The sequence below is a fragment of the Mya arenaria genome, chromosome 12 (assembly GCF_026914265.1).
Source record: "Mya arenaria isolate MELC-2E11 chromosome 12, ASM2691426v1".
Lineage (NCBI taxonomy): Eukaryota > Metazoa > Mollusca > Bivalvia > Myida > Myidae > Mya > Mya arenaria.
This window is the reverse complement of record NC_069133.1, coordinates 37,110,657-37,127,652: the sequence shown is the minus strand read 5'-3', so window position 1 is coordinate 37,127,652 and position 16,996 is coordinate 37,110,657.

Sequence of the window (16,996 nt, the reverse complement as noted above, 5' to 3'; positions counted from 1 at the left end):
ACATTGGTAGCTTATAAACAAGCACACTGTTTACCACTTTTAATTTAGCTATGACATGAGAAATAAACACATGTACCACTATGTTTCATTATCTTTATTAATTATTATATGCAACACGTTAACATTCCTGTAAAAACAATCTAGAGGGATTTTGCTGGGTTTTTACACTCGCAGTTTCAAATCTACATAACTCGTTTATTCATACGTTTGGCTGTGAAATTATCAACATACATTTTCCACACAGTAAACATATTGACTTCTCAACAGCATTTGACCAAATGTGTCCGTCTCATTGATATAACAATTTAAAACTTATGATAATAAAACTATTGCGTTATAATATATTTCATTAGTTAAATTTGCCATGTGGTAGCCCTATTGCATATAAAACTACACAATGTTAAAATGTACGAAATTTCCTAATTTTCAGGTGATCTGTGATCCCTAACTTATTAAACGCGCTAATTGAGACGTGCATTTGATCAAATGGAACATTGTTTTTCTCGTCTATAGGAGATCTTATTTTATGCAACTTTGATTACTTAATTACCAATTGAAATTTGTTGAATTCAAACGTGTCTTGCATAGAAGTTAGAATTGGCTGTCATAAGTGGAGATAGATACTTTTTAGTGAAGACTAGTAGGTCTAGGGGATAAGCCCTTGATAACTAAAGACTTACAGATTAAAGTTGAGCGCATAAAGCTACTCATGTGACTGTTCTTCATGACTAGCAATACCGCTTTCAATATAATAATTCATCATGCTACTTTCCGTGACGTAACTTCTCAGAATTTCTAAAATATTTTGTAAGTTCTGGAAACCAAAATACTATTTTAATTTTTATAATTAGATCAAATTTTGTATAAGTAAATTCAAAGAACTCCGTGGTAATTACATCAGTTTCTATCCTTACTTTTTCTGCATTCTGAACTCTTGTTTTCAATTTATTTTCTCAGTTATATATCATTATTTATATAGATATTTGTAAAATGAAACCAATGGCACAGCACGTCAAATTCCATGAAATTGCAGCGTTTCCAAAAAGTAAAAGGTAATAGTCCACAGGATTGGAATAGATCAATGCCTAATTATCAGATTTAAAAACGTTATAGGCTTTAATAAACCAATATTACCAACATTTCTCATACATCAAAAAATAAAAAAAAGAAGACAAGCTTTGAAATCTTATAAGAAAGAAGAACATTTCTCCAATATTATAATGGTCTTCAATATTATAAAGTTCTACCAATTTATGAATAATCGCACTCAATGAAAGTCTTGTTCAAATCTGCAATAAACAATGAAATTAGAAACACATTCAATAACAAATGTCGAAAATATAACAAAAACAGTAAGGCTGTTCGAAGTGAAACTTAATAATGTTAATCATGTTTGACCTCACGTAGAATTATATTGTCATTACAGAACAGGTTGTGTATTAAGTAACATTTGACCCTGAAATTGTGCCGGTTAATCAGTTGCAATATTTGCATACGTGCAGCATTAGCGCTGCAATATTTTATCCTTTACCATTTCACACGAAAAAAACTCCTTAAGAAAGGGATATATTCCGACTTTTAAACAAATTATATTAATTTTGCTTAAACACAACATAAGTTTTCTTCGTTTCATTGATGTATTAAATAACAGAAAAGATACATCTATTGATTTATGCAAATTAGAAATTATTTGTCCGACAGCTGATACATCTATGCAACGCAGAAAATAATGATGCAATTCTAAACACAGATGAATTTTAGATGATTTACATTGTACAGGGCGGCTTAATGTATATTTAGGGACTTTTTATTAAACAACATTGGTAGCTTATAAACAAGCACACTGTTTACCACTTTTAATTTAGCTATGACATGAGAAATAAACACATGTACCACTATGTTTCATTATCTTTATTAATTATTATATGCAACACGTTAACATTCCTGTTAAATACTGTTCAGTCCAACCCTTATGCCAAGTGATCACAGCACAGTAAAACTGCGGTCGTCAGAACAGGCGGTCGTTCGAGAACCGGCGGTCCATCGAAGTCGGAGGATGGTCCCGAACATTATTTTTTCTAGTTTCTATAAAATAAACTTACGCTGCATCGAAACCGAAATAAATCCAGGAGTCGAGCACATTAACCGGTTCCAAATACACAAATCATTCACAAACCTTATGGCTCCCTCGAGGTCTAATGTCACACCTTTTCCCGAACGAGTGTTCCAAAATAAAAAAGCAATTGCTTGGTGTCAAATTTTTCGCAAGTTGTAAAAATTGCAATAACATTTGAAAGAAAATTTCATAGGTTGTGAAAAAGCGTTTATCACTGTTTACGCTGTTACCGCTATTAGTTGATAAGGGCTTTTGAGAAGATAATTATGAGTTTGAACAGTTTCACGAGACAGACAATCCATGATTTATGCGAAACTTAAATCTGGTTTATGCCATAACATGTACTGTCATATTTCAATGTTGCTTTTTTTACAAGCTGTGCTTTTTGAAAAAAGAAATATAACTATTTATTCATTAATACACTGAAAGATATTTCATAACGGACTGGAAAATTAAAACATCGGTTCCCTTGAGGTTTTAGCTCGGACCCCAGCGTCCTCGAGCTATCTCAGTTTTACTGTATATATACTAAAACTTGCCGACAAAATTACCATGAACACCACGAAGACATCGTGGTCACAACTCCGTCGGAGGAATGCAATAGACGCAATTTAGGCGGGAGAATAAAAATGAGGCCTGGTGATAAAGTTAAGGCGGGAAGATTGAACGGAGCAATATATGGACGAAGCAACCCTTTTAATCAATTATTATTTTACTACATATTACCTTTAATTTGGTAAATATATACATCGCATGATTAGAGACACTATCTGACAAGACAATGGGATAATTTATGTCATTAAAAAAATACTATTTTACCGCCGCTTCCAGCTGCACACTTTTCATCTTTTGGAAATTTGCAAACAACATAATAGTTTTTTATTGCTGACGTTTAATTGCTTGCATACGTGTGGAGAGTTGGAATTATTGATAAATAATAACTTACTGATATCACTAGGTTTCGATTTCTTTATTATACAATGCAATCCCATGTGTGCGTGAACAGATGCAGTGCTTTATAATGATACAGACATTTGATTGTTGAAGCTCTTATTATTACTTTTACTTATTTCCCCCTTTTGGATTGAGAAATTCTGTTTTCCCACGGGTCTATGCTGGTTTTGACAGGCATCTATTTCGGTTACACTGCGCATATTTATGAATATATAACAAAATGATCTTCACCTTCTGTAGAAGTCTATACATAAAACAGTATTTATTTTAGTTTTCCATTGAGCCTTCATTATTGCTCCGAAGAGAAATCATTATTTCAGCGCATTTTTGGACTTTTTTCTCAGACTCTCGATTGGCTGGATTAAAATGAATATTAAGAAGGAATATGCCATGTTTGGTGATATTTCCGACAAAAGAAATCTATTTGAATGATTTCTTGTGCAGCTTTCAGGAAACTGTCTGACTACGACTATGATTGTAGTTAAATGTGACAGCTGAAGGCCATGTTTACATCCAGAAAGAGCAATGACAATATATTCAATATATCTGATCTTTATAGATCCTATACTTTTAAGTTACATGCGCCAACGCAAGTCCAACGCCTTTACCCAAGTATTTTCCCGTCTATTCGGCTCTAAATCAATCGATAAATGAAAGGAGTATTTAAACTAAATGCATTTTCCTTGTTATGTTATCCAGACATCAGATATGGTGTATGGAAACAGTGACGTTTACAACCTTCCCTCCCACACACTGATCGAGAGATGTGTTATCCTGTCTAACTAGTTGATATTGCATCATACAGAAAATATTATTTTGCATCGTTGTTTAGATTCTTCTGCAATTTGTAGTATGGTGTTGACGATACAAGACCCTGTTTCTTATTGGATTATACAAACTTGTTATTTACAATATCATTATTATCTTTTATCCAGAAACAAGGACTTTTGCAAGTTAAGGCTGTTGATTTGCTACTCCATTTTATAAATAAAGTATCCATATGACTTATTTGAGATCAAATTTAAACTCGAATATGCACTTCATGTAAGAATGCTTTAGTTTTAGTTTTTAACTGTTCTACAAATACACATTTTAAACATCCAGAGAGACTTACCTTCAACAGAACAAGAATCTAATATGATAAAACTCGTCGGACAAGTAACAAACAACCTTATGCTATTTTCCAGGTTTGCTTCAAATTGTTTGATTACGTTCGGTACTATTTTCAAGTGCTAAATGAACTTTGTAACATTATAATCTGACGTAAGTTGTCTATCATTTTAATGCAATGTAAGGAGGTTTCACTTTCACAAAATTTATGTGTATATTCTATACACCCCGAAACAATGAAGGGCGATTTTTTCATAAAATTAAGAATTGTAAAAAGCTGCACTCTTCAAGAAATAATTGAGAAATCTGTTTTCATTAAAGTTTAAAACCTAGGGCTCAAATTTTATTCAAAACATTTGCAACTGTAAGCATCGTTAATAGTGCTGAACAACGTAATCAGAAAGTATTTCTGTCCATCCTTTTCAAACAAAATTCAGTTTTTGTGAGAAAATGTTATTCCATTTGTTATGAAAGCGGCTAATCCTATTTGCAAGAAATACAATCGAAGATGTCGTATGTTATATTTTATGGATCTCATAAAGTCAGAAAGTAATAAATATTTGTGCGTGTTCAACACGTATGACGAAGAAAATTACAATGCTGTCAGTTTGGTACAAGCCAATATAAGAAAATAACTGTTTTAAGTATTTTATGCACGACAAAACAATATGAAGCCATGGAGTAAGCAAAAAAAACGTTTACTAAAAACAATGATGTCATTAATAACCATGGCGTGTTACTCTATGAGTAATTTTGAGTGTTGTCCTGTTTTGACATTTTCTGGATTAAAAGTATCGATGCGTCAACAAGTACTTTCTTGGCCCGTTTTTAAGCCATAACATTTGCCAAGAAATTGCACTAAGAATTGCAAAAGAACACCTGAAAACAACAGTTCGACCGTGTATCCTTAAATCTGCACATCCGTACACAAATTAATTTGATTTAAGATTTAACTTTTTAATGTTCAAACATTGTTAGGTGACAAAACTGAACATCAAAATGACAATGCTTATATCAATAATTTGTCATTAAGTCCTAAACTTATTAAACTTGTGATTATATTCTTATTTATAGATAGAAGTAGTTAAACAAGTTTCAACAACTATTGTTCCACTAACAGTTCCAAGACGGAATTCTTATCATTTATTGAATTTTTTTATATGAAAAACTACAGAAACAAGCTCAGAAGCCAAAAATATATCCATACATGTTGTTTGCATTGTATTTTTGAAGCTCTAGAAACCAAATGTCTTTCATTTTTTAACTTGCCCAAAAATATCAAATTCTGTGGGGATTTATTCAATTTATATATTTTATCAATTAAATGTTTGAATTCATATAAATATCTTTAAAATAAAAAAGCACATCAAAATTGTTTAATTAATTAACCTTTCCTAATAGTAGCAATTTTAAATGATTGAATAATCAGGAAAGGAAATAACTCTGTGGAAATATTTGTCAAGAATAAGATTTACCACTGCACACAATGACACATATGTCATCCCAAGATACTTGTCTCGACAGGGCAACGTTTTAAATTTCATAGAAAATAGAAAGAAATAACATATGATGCTGTCAATCATTAACATATGTTTGGGGATCTTTTTATACAATTTCACAAGTGGGAGTATAATTGGGTTTCTGCACTTATATTCCATTTACCTGGGATGTTTGACGTGTAAATTTGATCTAAAAATAAACATACATTTAAACATTTATCATTATAATGTTTAGATCATTATTAAAAACATCATGATGTTTAAATGCACTTAAATAAATTAATGATGTAAATAAATTTACTACGCAATATATAATTGCCGCGAAATTTCTCAAACTTAAAAAATACATAGTCATTATCTGAATTTATTGTTATTATTTTAGATTAATTAAACATTGTTAAGAACAAATCTTTTAATGTGTCGTCACTTTTATATCAGGTAGTAAGAAATGAAGAGCGTTCAAGAAGCGTTATACAATCTGTTATTCGTAAATGCATTTCTAAATATGATATGAAAACACATACTGGCTTGAGATGCAATTAAAACTTGTTTTAATAACAATATATCTGTGAAATACATTTACTAGCATGACAGTGAGAAATAGCATATATTCTTAGATTATAAACTACAAGACAGAAAACAACAAAAATAAAAATGAAATAAAAACGATTTGTAAGGATTGGATCCTGGGTACTCTGTATTGCTAGTTGAGGTCGTTACCAATATTACACCGATATATCGATATGTTAGATGATAAAACATCATATCCGAATTATACTATCTACAATTGCCAACACTCAAGTATTCATATTTATTCAAATTTATATTTTACAAGTGTAATACTTTTGAACAAAGTTATCGAACAGGCACTATACTGAAACAAAATACTTACAATAAACGGAGTAGACAGTTAAGAACGATAACTTCGTCCAGGTACTTGACATAGTCAGTTAAGGAATCAAAGCTCCCACAGAAAAATACCGTTTTTAAAGACGATATATTTTTTCAAAACCATTAAAGCATTATGTGAACGTAATTATTTTCTAAAAGTAAAGTTTATTATTTGTTAAACATTAAATAACTTTATAGTGAGTGTTCCAAATTATATGATATGGATCCTCAGCAATATATTTATATAAAAGCGACCCGAGGAAATTCTACGACATAGATTAAAGGTAAAGGCAGCACGTAACAATCATATAACCGTTTGTTGTTTCAGAGGCAACTTATTGTTATGACTTATCCTCGAGTTCTGGCCAATGATACATTACTTTAAGGAAGACAATATATCTATGAAAATAGTTCCCGTGTAATATTATTGTTTTCAGAATGTATAAGAACTGCAGCAATTTAAGAAAATGAGTTCCTTTCGAAAATGAAGACATTACTTTTCTGAATTTCCTCTTATCTTAGCATATCATGTTTGATCAATTTAAACAATGAAAACAGCTGATTAAACACTTTTTGAGTGTTGTCACACTTAAAGATCCTACACTAACGGTATCAAAAATAAGGTTTGTTACTGTAAGTTAATCCAGAAGTAACTCTGATATAATGTTTAGGTTAAAGCATTTATTAGTCAGATAACTTCATTTTAGTATCTTTCCAAAAAATAGAAAACATGTAAGAAATATTACTAGTTCTATAAATGTTATGATACGAAAAAATAGCAACCTCCGGATTCAAACTCGGTACATCGGGGTTTTTACTTTGATACCTTATCATATCTCCTCCTGGAGGCAATGTCTATAATTTGATACCTTATCATATCTGCTACTGGAGACAATATAAGAATATATGAAAATATGTTCTATGATAATATTTAAAACACATGCAACATTTGAAAAGTTAATAACATAAACGAGACGTATGCATATTAGAGGAAAATTAAATACTTGGATGTGTCCAAAAAAAGAAGAAGATACAAATTGACATAAATGGTGCCCAATTCTTATTAAAATAAGTTTTTGAAAATGTGTACGAAAATGCTTTTGTTATATGTCAGCCTCGGTTAAATGACCTTTAAAGGAAGAACATGTTGTCATAGACTTTGCAATAAACAAGTTTAACCCATTACTCATTAGAGAAAAATGAAAACAACTGACCTCTTCAGCTCAAGACTATTCTCGATTTTCAAATTTTGCATAAACCATATATGTTCTTCATCTGTTAAACAGAGTGACAATCGTTACACGTCTTTCAACAGAATTGTATAATCAATGAAGCTTAAAAAACATTATGTTTAAAACAAGAGTTCTTAAGTTAAATGCGGTTTGTCAAATTTAAATCGCTAAACTACTAATCTGTTTCCGCACTTCTCGGAATAATTGCTTGCACCTATTATTATCAAATCATAATAACGGGGAATCGATTTTGGCTTCTTTGATTGATGATGCTTTGGGATGAGCTTATGAGGTCGCTGTGAAATACGAAACTTGAAGTGACTTGTAGCAGAAATAATGTGAAGATAATGGAATAATTTGTTTCGCCGGACATACTTGTAAAGAGTATGGATTTGGAAATAAAACAGAGAATTGTCATGTTTTAGGAAATAAACACTTTTACAGTAGAACAGTTTTATACGTTTGGCTTTTGGTCTAATATCATTGTTATGGAAAGAATAACATAACGTTTTATTATTTAATCAATAGTTTGCCTGTTCCAAATTTAAAACACTTAATCACTGAAAATGGATACTAAGTCGATGCGGAAAAATGACTAAAAAATATAGGTTAAATTTTTCTTCACTTTTTTCACTGAACAAAACATCGGGATGTTTGTTGTTATTTAATCCGTAGACCAAGGTATATATTTAAAATACCTGGCAGTCAAAATGGAATTAAATGTACTGGTCTAATGTTAAAATCCTAGAATAATTAGGTTAACGTTAGCTTTAAAATTGTAGAATAAATCGAGGGGTCAATGCGAAAAAGTTCTAAGTGACAAAAATAAAGAAATAGATAGAACGTTTTCGCTTTTACCCCTCGAAATGCAATACAATATTTATGAATTAAACACGATTATACAAATACATATTTCGATCTTTTTTAAATGACAGCTTAATGTTTGATCATGAATAATATAAATCAACCATTTCTTACTCTGTCTGTAGACGTTTTCTTCATGTGTGTAAGCCGGAATATTTTAATGAGTAGAAGTTAAAGCAAAATTTATTTTCAAAACAAAAGAAGATTAAATTAGCATCAAAATATCAGGTTTACACCCGTGACCTAAGTTAAGTAGCTATTTATTGTTTAATTCCTGATCCAAATAAGATTAATATTTCCGCTTAAAGTCAATACCGCAGTTTGTATAATAACAGATGATCATTAAATTGATGCGTATACTATTCAGACAAATATTTTTGCATTTAAATTAGTCCATAGAAATTTGTAATATTTACGCAATGCATAGTTCAGAAAGTAAAATAAAGAGAAAGTACTTGAATAGAAAGTTTTTTTTATAAAATGTGAATGCTGATAGAGACATTGTGAATTAAAAAAAATATATTAAAAGGTAAAACATAGACAGGTCACTGTTGTGTTGTTCCCTACATTCCTTGAAAGTTCCATCTTTTCGGAAATAATATTTATCACAATCATGGAATTGACAAAATCTGTAATGCTATCACCAATAATAAATACATAACCCGACGATTCAAAACGTTGTATGAATGGATTTTAACTCCGTTAATATCATATACAAATATTCTAAAGTGAACCCAGGCACAAATTCGTTATCAAAAAGTGACCTTTAGTTCAATGCGTTATTTGTATTCATTCTGAACATGACCCTGTAAAAAACCCTAGCCCTGGCTTATAAAACATTGTGACATTGACTACTTGTCAATTAACAGTCGGAGTAACACCAATACTTTTAATTTGTTTTTCATATAATGGCGTATTTATAGTTCCCTTCGGATTATTATATGACTTCAAGAAACTAATTAAGAGGTATTGGATGCGAGAGGATGTACTTAAACTTATGTTGTTAGTTTACTGTTCTATAATCAAGATGAATCCAAATTCCACGAACTGATTGAACTGTTAGAAAAAAGAGTATCGTACAAGTGGTGAAATAGATGTTTACAATTATATGAATACATTGTCTGAAAACCGTACATAATATTTCATTTAAGATATACGGTAACATACTTTTTATCGAACCGTACGATAACTAAATACAGCTAAACATAATCGGCATGTTTTAATATTGAGTGTGGACAGGCAAAGACGGATTTTTTTGTGATACAAAGACGCAACTTAATTTGCTACCTATTAATAACACACTAAAAACAGTAACTTCCGCTTCCGGTGTCAACAACCTGTATTTTTCCCTCGCACTTCAAAACATGTAAAAACCTCAACTAAACCCTCTTCCCGATGCAAACGTGAGGCAGCAAACTTTTCTAATGGGTAAAGGCATTAAATCCCACTCAAAAGAACACAAGGGTTAGACTCTGAACATTAAGACAGACAAACAAGGAGAAATCGAAGCCAGAAAAGAAAAGTTATCTCCCCTGGTGAAAAGTCAATTGACAAAAAATCAAGACATTCCTCTGGGTCTGACATTGATAGCACTGACAGTTGATGTAAAAGCTGGGTAGATAATTATTGTAACTCTGAAACATTTATAGAAATGTCCACTGCTAGTGCTCATGCACATATAAATACTCAATGGAGACAGCATCTAACAGCAGTATAAATACTACTCCAGTCAATACCAGGAGTGTCCCTGCCCAATTTACACCAACAGCAATACATCTATTCACCAACACCTGTTTATATGCAGTCCCCAGTCCAACTGGGGTCCCAGATGTCACTTCAAGGACCTCCCCACCCAGGAAACCCTCATCAAATTTCCATATTAGCAGATCATGATATACAGAGAATTGTAGACTCACTAAAGGTCTCACTAAAAGATGAAATAAATGCAATAGTGAATGTTGTCATACAGGTTCAAGTTCAACCCCTAAAAGCTGACACACTTAAGGGCAAAGGTCAGTCACCTTGAAGGTGAAATGGATGCAGCAAACCAGTATAGTAGAAGAAACTGTATACTGATCAGCAACATGAAGGAGTTGCCTGAAGAAAATACCAATGATATTGTCATACAGGTGGCAAAAGAAGGTGGCCTTGATATTACACCCTCTGATATAGACAGGTCACATAGAAATGGCAAACCTAAAGTCAACAAACCCAGAGACATAATTGTGAAGTTTGTGTCCTACAAGACCAAACATGAGTTTATGAAAATCAGAAAACAACTAAGGCAAAGGAAAAGCCAAGCATATATCAATGAACATCTCACCTCATTCAGGGGTGAACTTGCCTTCCAATGCAGACTCCTGAAAAAGAATCCGAAATCCCCTGTACTTGACACTTGGACCTATGATGGTAACATCTACATCAAAACAGAGGTGAAAGGCCACATGATCAGAGTCAACACCCACAATGACCTTGTTCAGTTTGGTTACAACCCAAACCAATCTATGAACTGAGAAGTGCAAGTGTTGGTCTTTCCGACATGAAGTGCAACCATTTGAGTCTTAATACATCTTAAAGTGTTAAAGTGTCAGTTGTCAAGATTAATGTCTGCATTAGTTTTGATGTTTAAAACATGTTTCTCTTATTTGCACCTAGATCATCTAGGTCATGCACTAACTGTTTTTTACTCAACATTGAGTATATATGTACATATCAGAGAAACTACCTATTTGGATATAGATGGTAGATGGACTTACAGTATACATCAATTTCTCTGTACATTCAAGTTATAATACATCTTGGTTTAACTTGTATATAAAAGCCAAAATTACCTAGCTAGCATAAAATCTAATAAGCAAATATGTTTCATATAGTCATTATGATGACAGCAATATTTTGTGTATATGTGTACAAGTATATGTGTTTGTGTGTGTGGGTGCGTGCGTGCGTGCGTGCGTATGTGTGTTTGTGGGGTGTGTGTGTGTGTGTGTGTGTGTGTGTGAATATATATATACATATGTGTGTGTGTGTGTGTGGTTGTGTGTATATATGCCTTTGTTTTATATGTAAACATTTAAACATGTTTTTGCTCTTTTTGTATATTATTGTCAGTTTATAATTACAAATTACATCTAAAAGTAATTGTACTTAACACTATAATTATTATTATCATATAATTTTAGTTATAATTACTGTCTATATTGTGTCATCTTGTTCATCATATATTCATTCTTATGTAAACATGTAGATGGACATTTGGTTTTTAGATATACTTACCTTTTGAATAGTGCAAAAAATCTCAATACTTCAATTACTTCTACATCAGTTTTGTTTTGCTTTGTTAAGCAGCAAGTGCTTTTTGAATTATTATAGTTTATACATATATATGCTTATGAGAAAAAGAAACGCCTCATTCAAACTGTTTGTACTATATTTTATTAAGTATGATTAAAAATTAGAAAAGAACGGTGGCATTTACAATATTTATCATTTAAGAGAATTGATACTTGTAATTGATTATACAGCATTTCATGGTCACATTATGCTTAAAATATTGAAAATTCAATGTATGCTCAGAGCAAATTCACGGACATGCTTAGTAGCGCGTGGGACCTCCTCTACTGGCAATTACAGCAGCAAGACGACGTCGAACCGCACAAGTTACGTAGCAAATACCGAGGCATTCTGGCCCACTCCTGATGGAGCGCTGCTGTAAGTTCCTGGACGTTGGCAGGCTTACGTTGACGTTGACGTAACCGTCGTCCAAGGTAATCCCAGGCGTGTTCAATCGGATTGCAGTCTGGTGAACACGCCGGCCAAGGCAAGACGGCAATGTTATTGGCCTGTAAAAAGTTCATGGTGACACGTGCTACGTGGGGTCGGCGTTGTCTTGCTGGAATACCAGGCCCTGACGTTGGCGATGCATATGGACAACTACAGGACGTACTATCTGGTCAATGTAACGCCTGGCTGTGAGGTTACCTTGGCAAACGACGAGTTGGGACTTAAATCTATGGTTGATAGCTGCCCAGACCATAACTCCGCCCCCACCGTAACGGTTGTGCTGCAGAACGCAATTGTTAGCGTAGCGTTCATGACGTCGCCTGTAGACACGAATACGTCCGTCGGCGTTCGACAAGTTGAAACGTAACTCGTCACTAAACACTACATTTTGCCAGCGCTGACCGCGATGGTTGCGGGCCCAATTAACACGTTGTTGACGATGACGTCGCATAAGCACTAGACCACGGTACGGCCTGCGGTATCTAATCCCCCCGTTCTCGTAGTCGATTTCTCACCGTATGTCGACTAACAGGGCGTCCATGGTTACCTACTACTACGCGTGACGTTGATTCAGCAGTCACAAATCTGTCACGTAGATGGCGTTGACGTACGTAATTATCCTGCCGTACTGACGTTACATGGGGTCTGCCTGAACGTGGCCTATCGGCAAACGTTCCCGTGTATCTGACACGTTGAATGAGACGTAATATTGTCGAACGAGAGACGTTAAAACGTCTAACGATTTGTTCTTGCGTTCGCCCACATTCAAGCATTGCCAAAACCCTGGCTCTCTCTTCACTATTTAGCCTTGGCATTATCAGAAACTAATTAATTGTCAAAAAAGACACGGATATATGGTTGTATGTCGACTAGCACATGTATCGGTGTAGAATTTACTTGATAAAGCCACATGGTTAAAACGCACGGAGTGCACAAGGAAATCGTGAGCAGGTACGTGAATTTAACAACTGGCTGAATAAAATCGTGCGAGTTTCATTTGGTTGGATTTTTTGGTCAGAATACATGTACATTTTGGACGTTTGCATATAAATGTAAACTTGGCAACAAAATAAACGCCACTTTTCGCCTCATTCAAACTGTTTGTACTATATTTTATTAAGTATGATTAAAAATTAGAAAAGAACGGTGGCATTTACAATATTTATCATTTAAGAGAATTGATGATTGATTATACAGCATTTCATGGTCACATTATGCTTAAAATATTGAAAATTCAATGTATGGTCAGAGCAAATTCACTGACATGCTTAATAGCGCGTGTGACCTCCTCTACTGGCAATTACAGCAGCAAGACGACGTGCCATCGAACCGCGCAAGTTACGTAGCAAATACCAAGGCATTCTGGCCCACTCCTGATGGAGCGCTGCTGTAAGTTCCTGGACGTTGGCAGGCTGACGTTGACGTTGACGTAACCGTCGTCCAAGGTAATCCCAGGCGTGTTCAATCGGATTGCAGTCTGGTGAACACGCCGGCCAAGGCAAGACGGCAATGTTATTGGCCTGTAAAAAGTTCATGGTGACACGGGCTACGTGGGGTCGCGCGTTGTCTTGCTGGAATACCAGGCCCTGACGTTGGCGAAGCATAGGGACAACTACAGGACGTACTATATGGTCAATTTAACGCCTTGCTGTGATGTTACCTTGGCAAACGACGAGTTGGGACTTAAATCTATGGTTGATAGCTGCCCAGACCATAACTCCGCCCCCACCGTAACGGTTGTGCTGCAGAACGCAATTGTTAGCGTAGCGTTCATGACGTCGCCTGTAGACACGAATACGTCCGTCGGCGTTAGACAAGTTGAAGCGTGACTCGTCACTAAACACTACATTTTGCCAGCGCTGACCGCGATGGTTGCGGGCCCAATTAACACGTTGTTGACGATGACGTCGCGTAAGCACTAGACCACGGTACGGCCTGCGGCATCTAAACCCCCGTTCTCGTAGTCGATTTCTCACCGTATGTCGACTAACAGGGCGTCCATGGTTACCTACTACTACGCGTGACGTTGATTCAGCAGTCACAAATCTGTCACGTAGATGGGGTTGGCGTACGTAATTATCCTGCCATACTGACGTTACACGGGGTCTGCCTGAACGTGGCCTATCAGCAAACGTTCCCGTGTCTCTAACACTTCGAATGAGACGTAATATTGTCGAACGAGAGACGTTAAAACGTCTAGCGACTTGTTCTTGCGTTCGCCCACATTCAAGCATTGCCAAAACCCTGGTTCTCTCTTCACTATTTAGCTTCGGCATTATCAGAAACTGGGTAATTGTCAAAAAAGACACGGATATATTGTTGTATGTCGACTAGCACATGTATCGGTGTAGAATTTACTTGATAAAGCCACATGGTTAAAACGCACGGAGCGCACGAGGAAATCGTGAGCAGGTACGTGAATTTAACAATTGGCTGAATAAAATCGTGCGAGTTTCGGTTGGTTGGATTTTTTGGTCAGAATACATGTACATTTTGGACGTTTGCATATAAATGTAAACTTGGCAACAAAATAAACGCCACTTTTCGATGAGGCGTTTCTTTTTCTCGTCAGTATACATATACAAGAACATTAATACAAGTCATTTAAGCATTTATTTGAACACACATCAATGTTTATATTTTTGCATGTACAATTAAATAGCTTTATTAATGATGCTACTGATCCATCACTAAAATACTTTTACTATACTTTATTAGAAGTATTTGCAATATATATGTCAACTGTCTTATTTTTATGTCTATACTTTACACATCTTAAGCTTTGCTTTTTATTATCATCTATTTCAAATCTTGTTCATGTTTGCTTATTTCTAAATGGTAATTATGTTTAATGCAGATATATATTGTGAACTTTTTCTAAACTTAATCATGGAAACCTTAAAATCATCATTTTACAAAGTTCTTTGGCTAGTTACTTAAGTGCAAATTTAATAATATTCCTATCTTTAAATTGTTCTTTTTTGTCTTTAAACACTATACACATGTGTATAATATAATGTTGATATAGAAGTCTGCCTTTTATAATGAATATATGTATTCGAACTTTGAACAAATGGTACCTGTCAAATGTCTAGATATACTTATAAAAAATGTACAAACATGACATGTTAAAATGTTAAAACATCTGCCATATAGTGATGCACTGTAACATCTAACTTACTGAAATGCTAAAAAATTATAAATTTCTACTTACCTAGTACACTATTAAGTTTACTGCAAATTTCTTAAGGCTGCTGTCATTATATGCATGTATAATCAAATACATGCATACACAAACGTGCATTCAAACAACTGCATCAATACAAAATGATCTTTAAGAAATGTCTCAACAATATTTCCATACATTGTTAATCCACAATTCAATTGTTAGATTTTTTTTTCTTCTTATAATTTCCAACTAAATTCCATAGAACACGGCTAAATTATTAATTTCCTATAATTTGCTTGCATCACTTTGCAATTACAATTTTACTATATTACACTAGTAAATATCTAATCACATTTTCATAACATCACAAGATTAAATCCGCTCCAACTAACAGCGTAAAACAATGAATGGAAAATTTCATTCAGAAATACAACATGTATGTCAAATTAATTCATGCTTATTTTGAGGAAAGCGTGAAGATTTGTATACATATTAAAGGCACATTCTAATTCGTACTACTCGGTTAGAGTCGTGGCTAGTCAAGCGGTAAATAATACCATTGACTGATGGATTATACTAATCGAATATTCTTATTTTATTCTACCTCATTTTTTATTTGGTCGCAATACTACGGTTTCAAACAAATAAACGATCAGATTATTTTGAATGTTATAAAAGACACTTTTTTTGCAATTACATGTAAACTTAGAATACCAGCTACATACATTGAGCACAACTTTTATTCTCACCGTACGCTTAAATATGAAATTTACACTTACCCTAACATTTCTTTTAAACAGGGAACTCATCACATTTATTTTCTTATAAAATGTTATCTTACTTCTATTCACTAACTTACTTTTCACCCTATTCTTTCTTCTTTCTATCCCATGGCGGTACTGGTCAGACGATTTGTGGATACCCCTCATTCCTAGCGCCGTTTGATCCTGGAATCACTTTTATCCATGTCTATTGAATTAGCTACATTTCGAATAAAGGTAGGTTTGTTCTGTTACTAACAATCTCGTGCTAAGGGAATCAAATGCCTCACTCACTTTGAACTTATTTGATGGCTAGCAATGCTCCTACTTTGTTCTGGAGACGTTCATGAAAATCCTGGCCCTGCACATTCTCTATCCTCCTCCTTCTCCTCTGAAATCCCAGTTGACGTTACTGGATGTCTTAACGTCGTCCACTATAATGTTCAAAGCTTTAGTAGCAAAAATGATATCTTGTTCGCTGATTTACGCAACTTTGACATATTAGCCTTCACCGAAACATGGCTCTCTTCTAATTCATTAACCCTCGATTTGATATTTCCGAATTTCCATGTTCCTTAGAAGAGATAGACTATCCGATGCACATGGTGGTATTATTG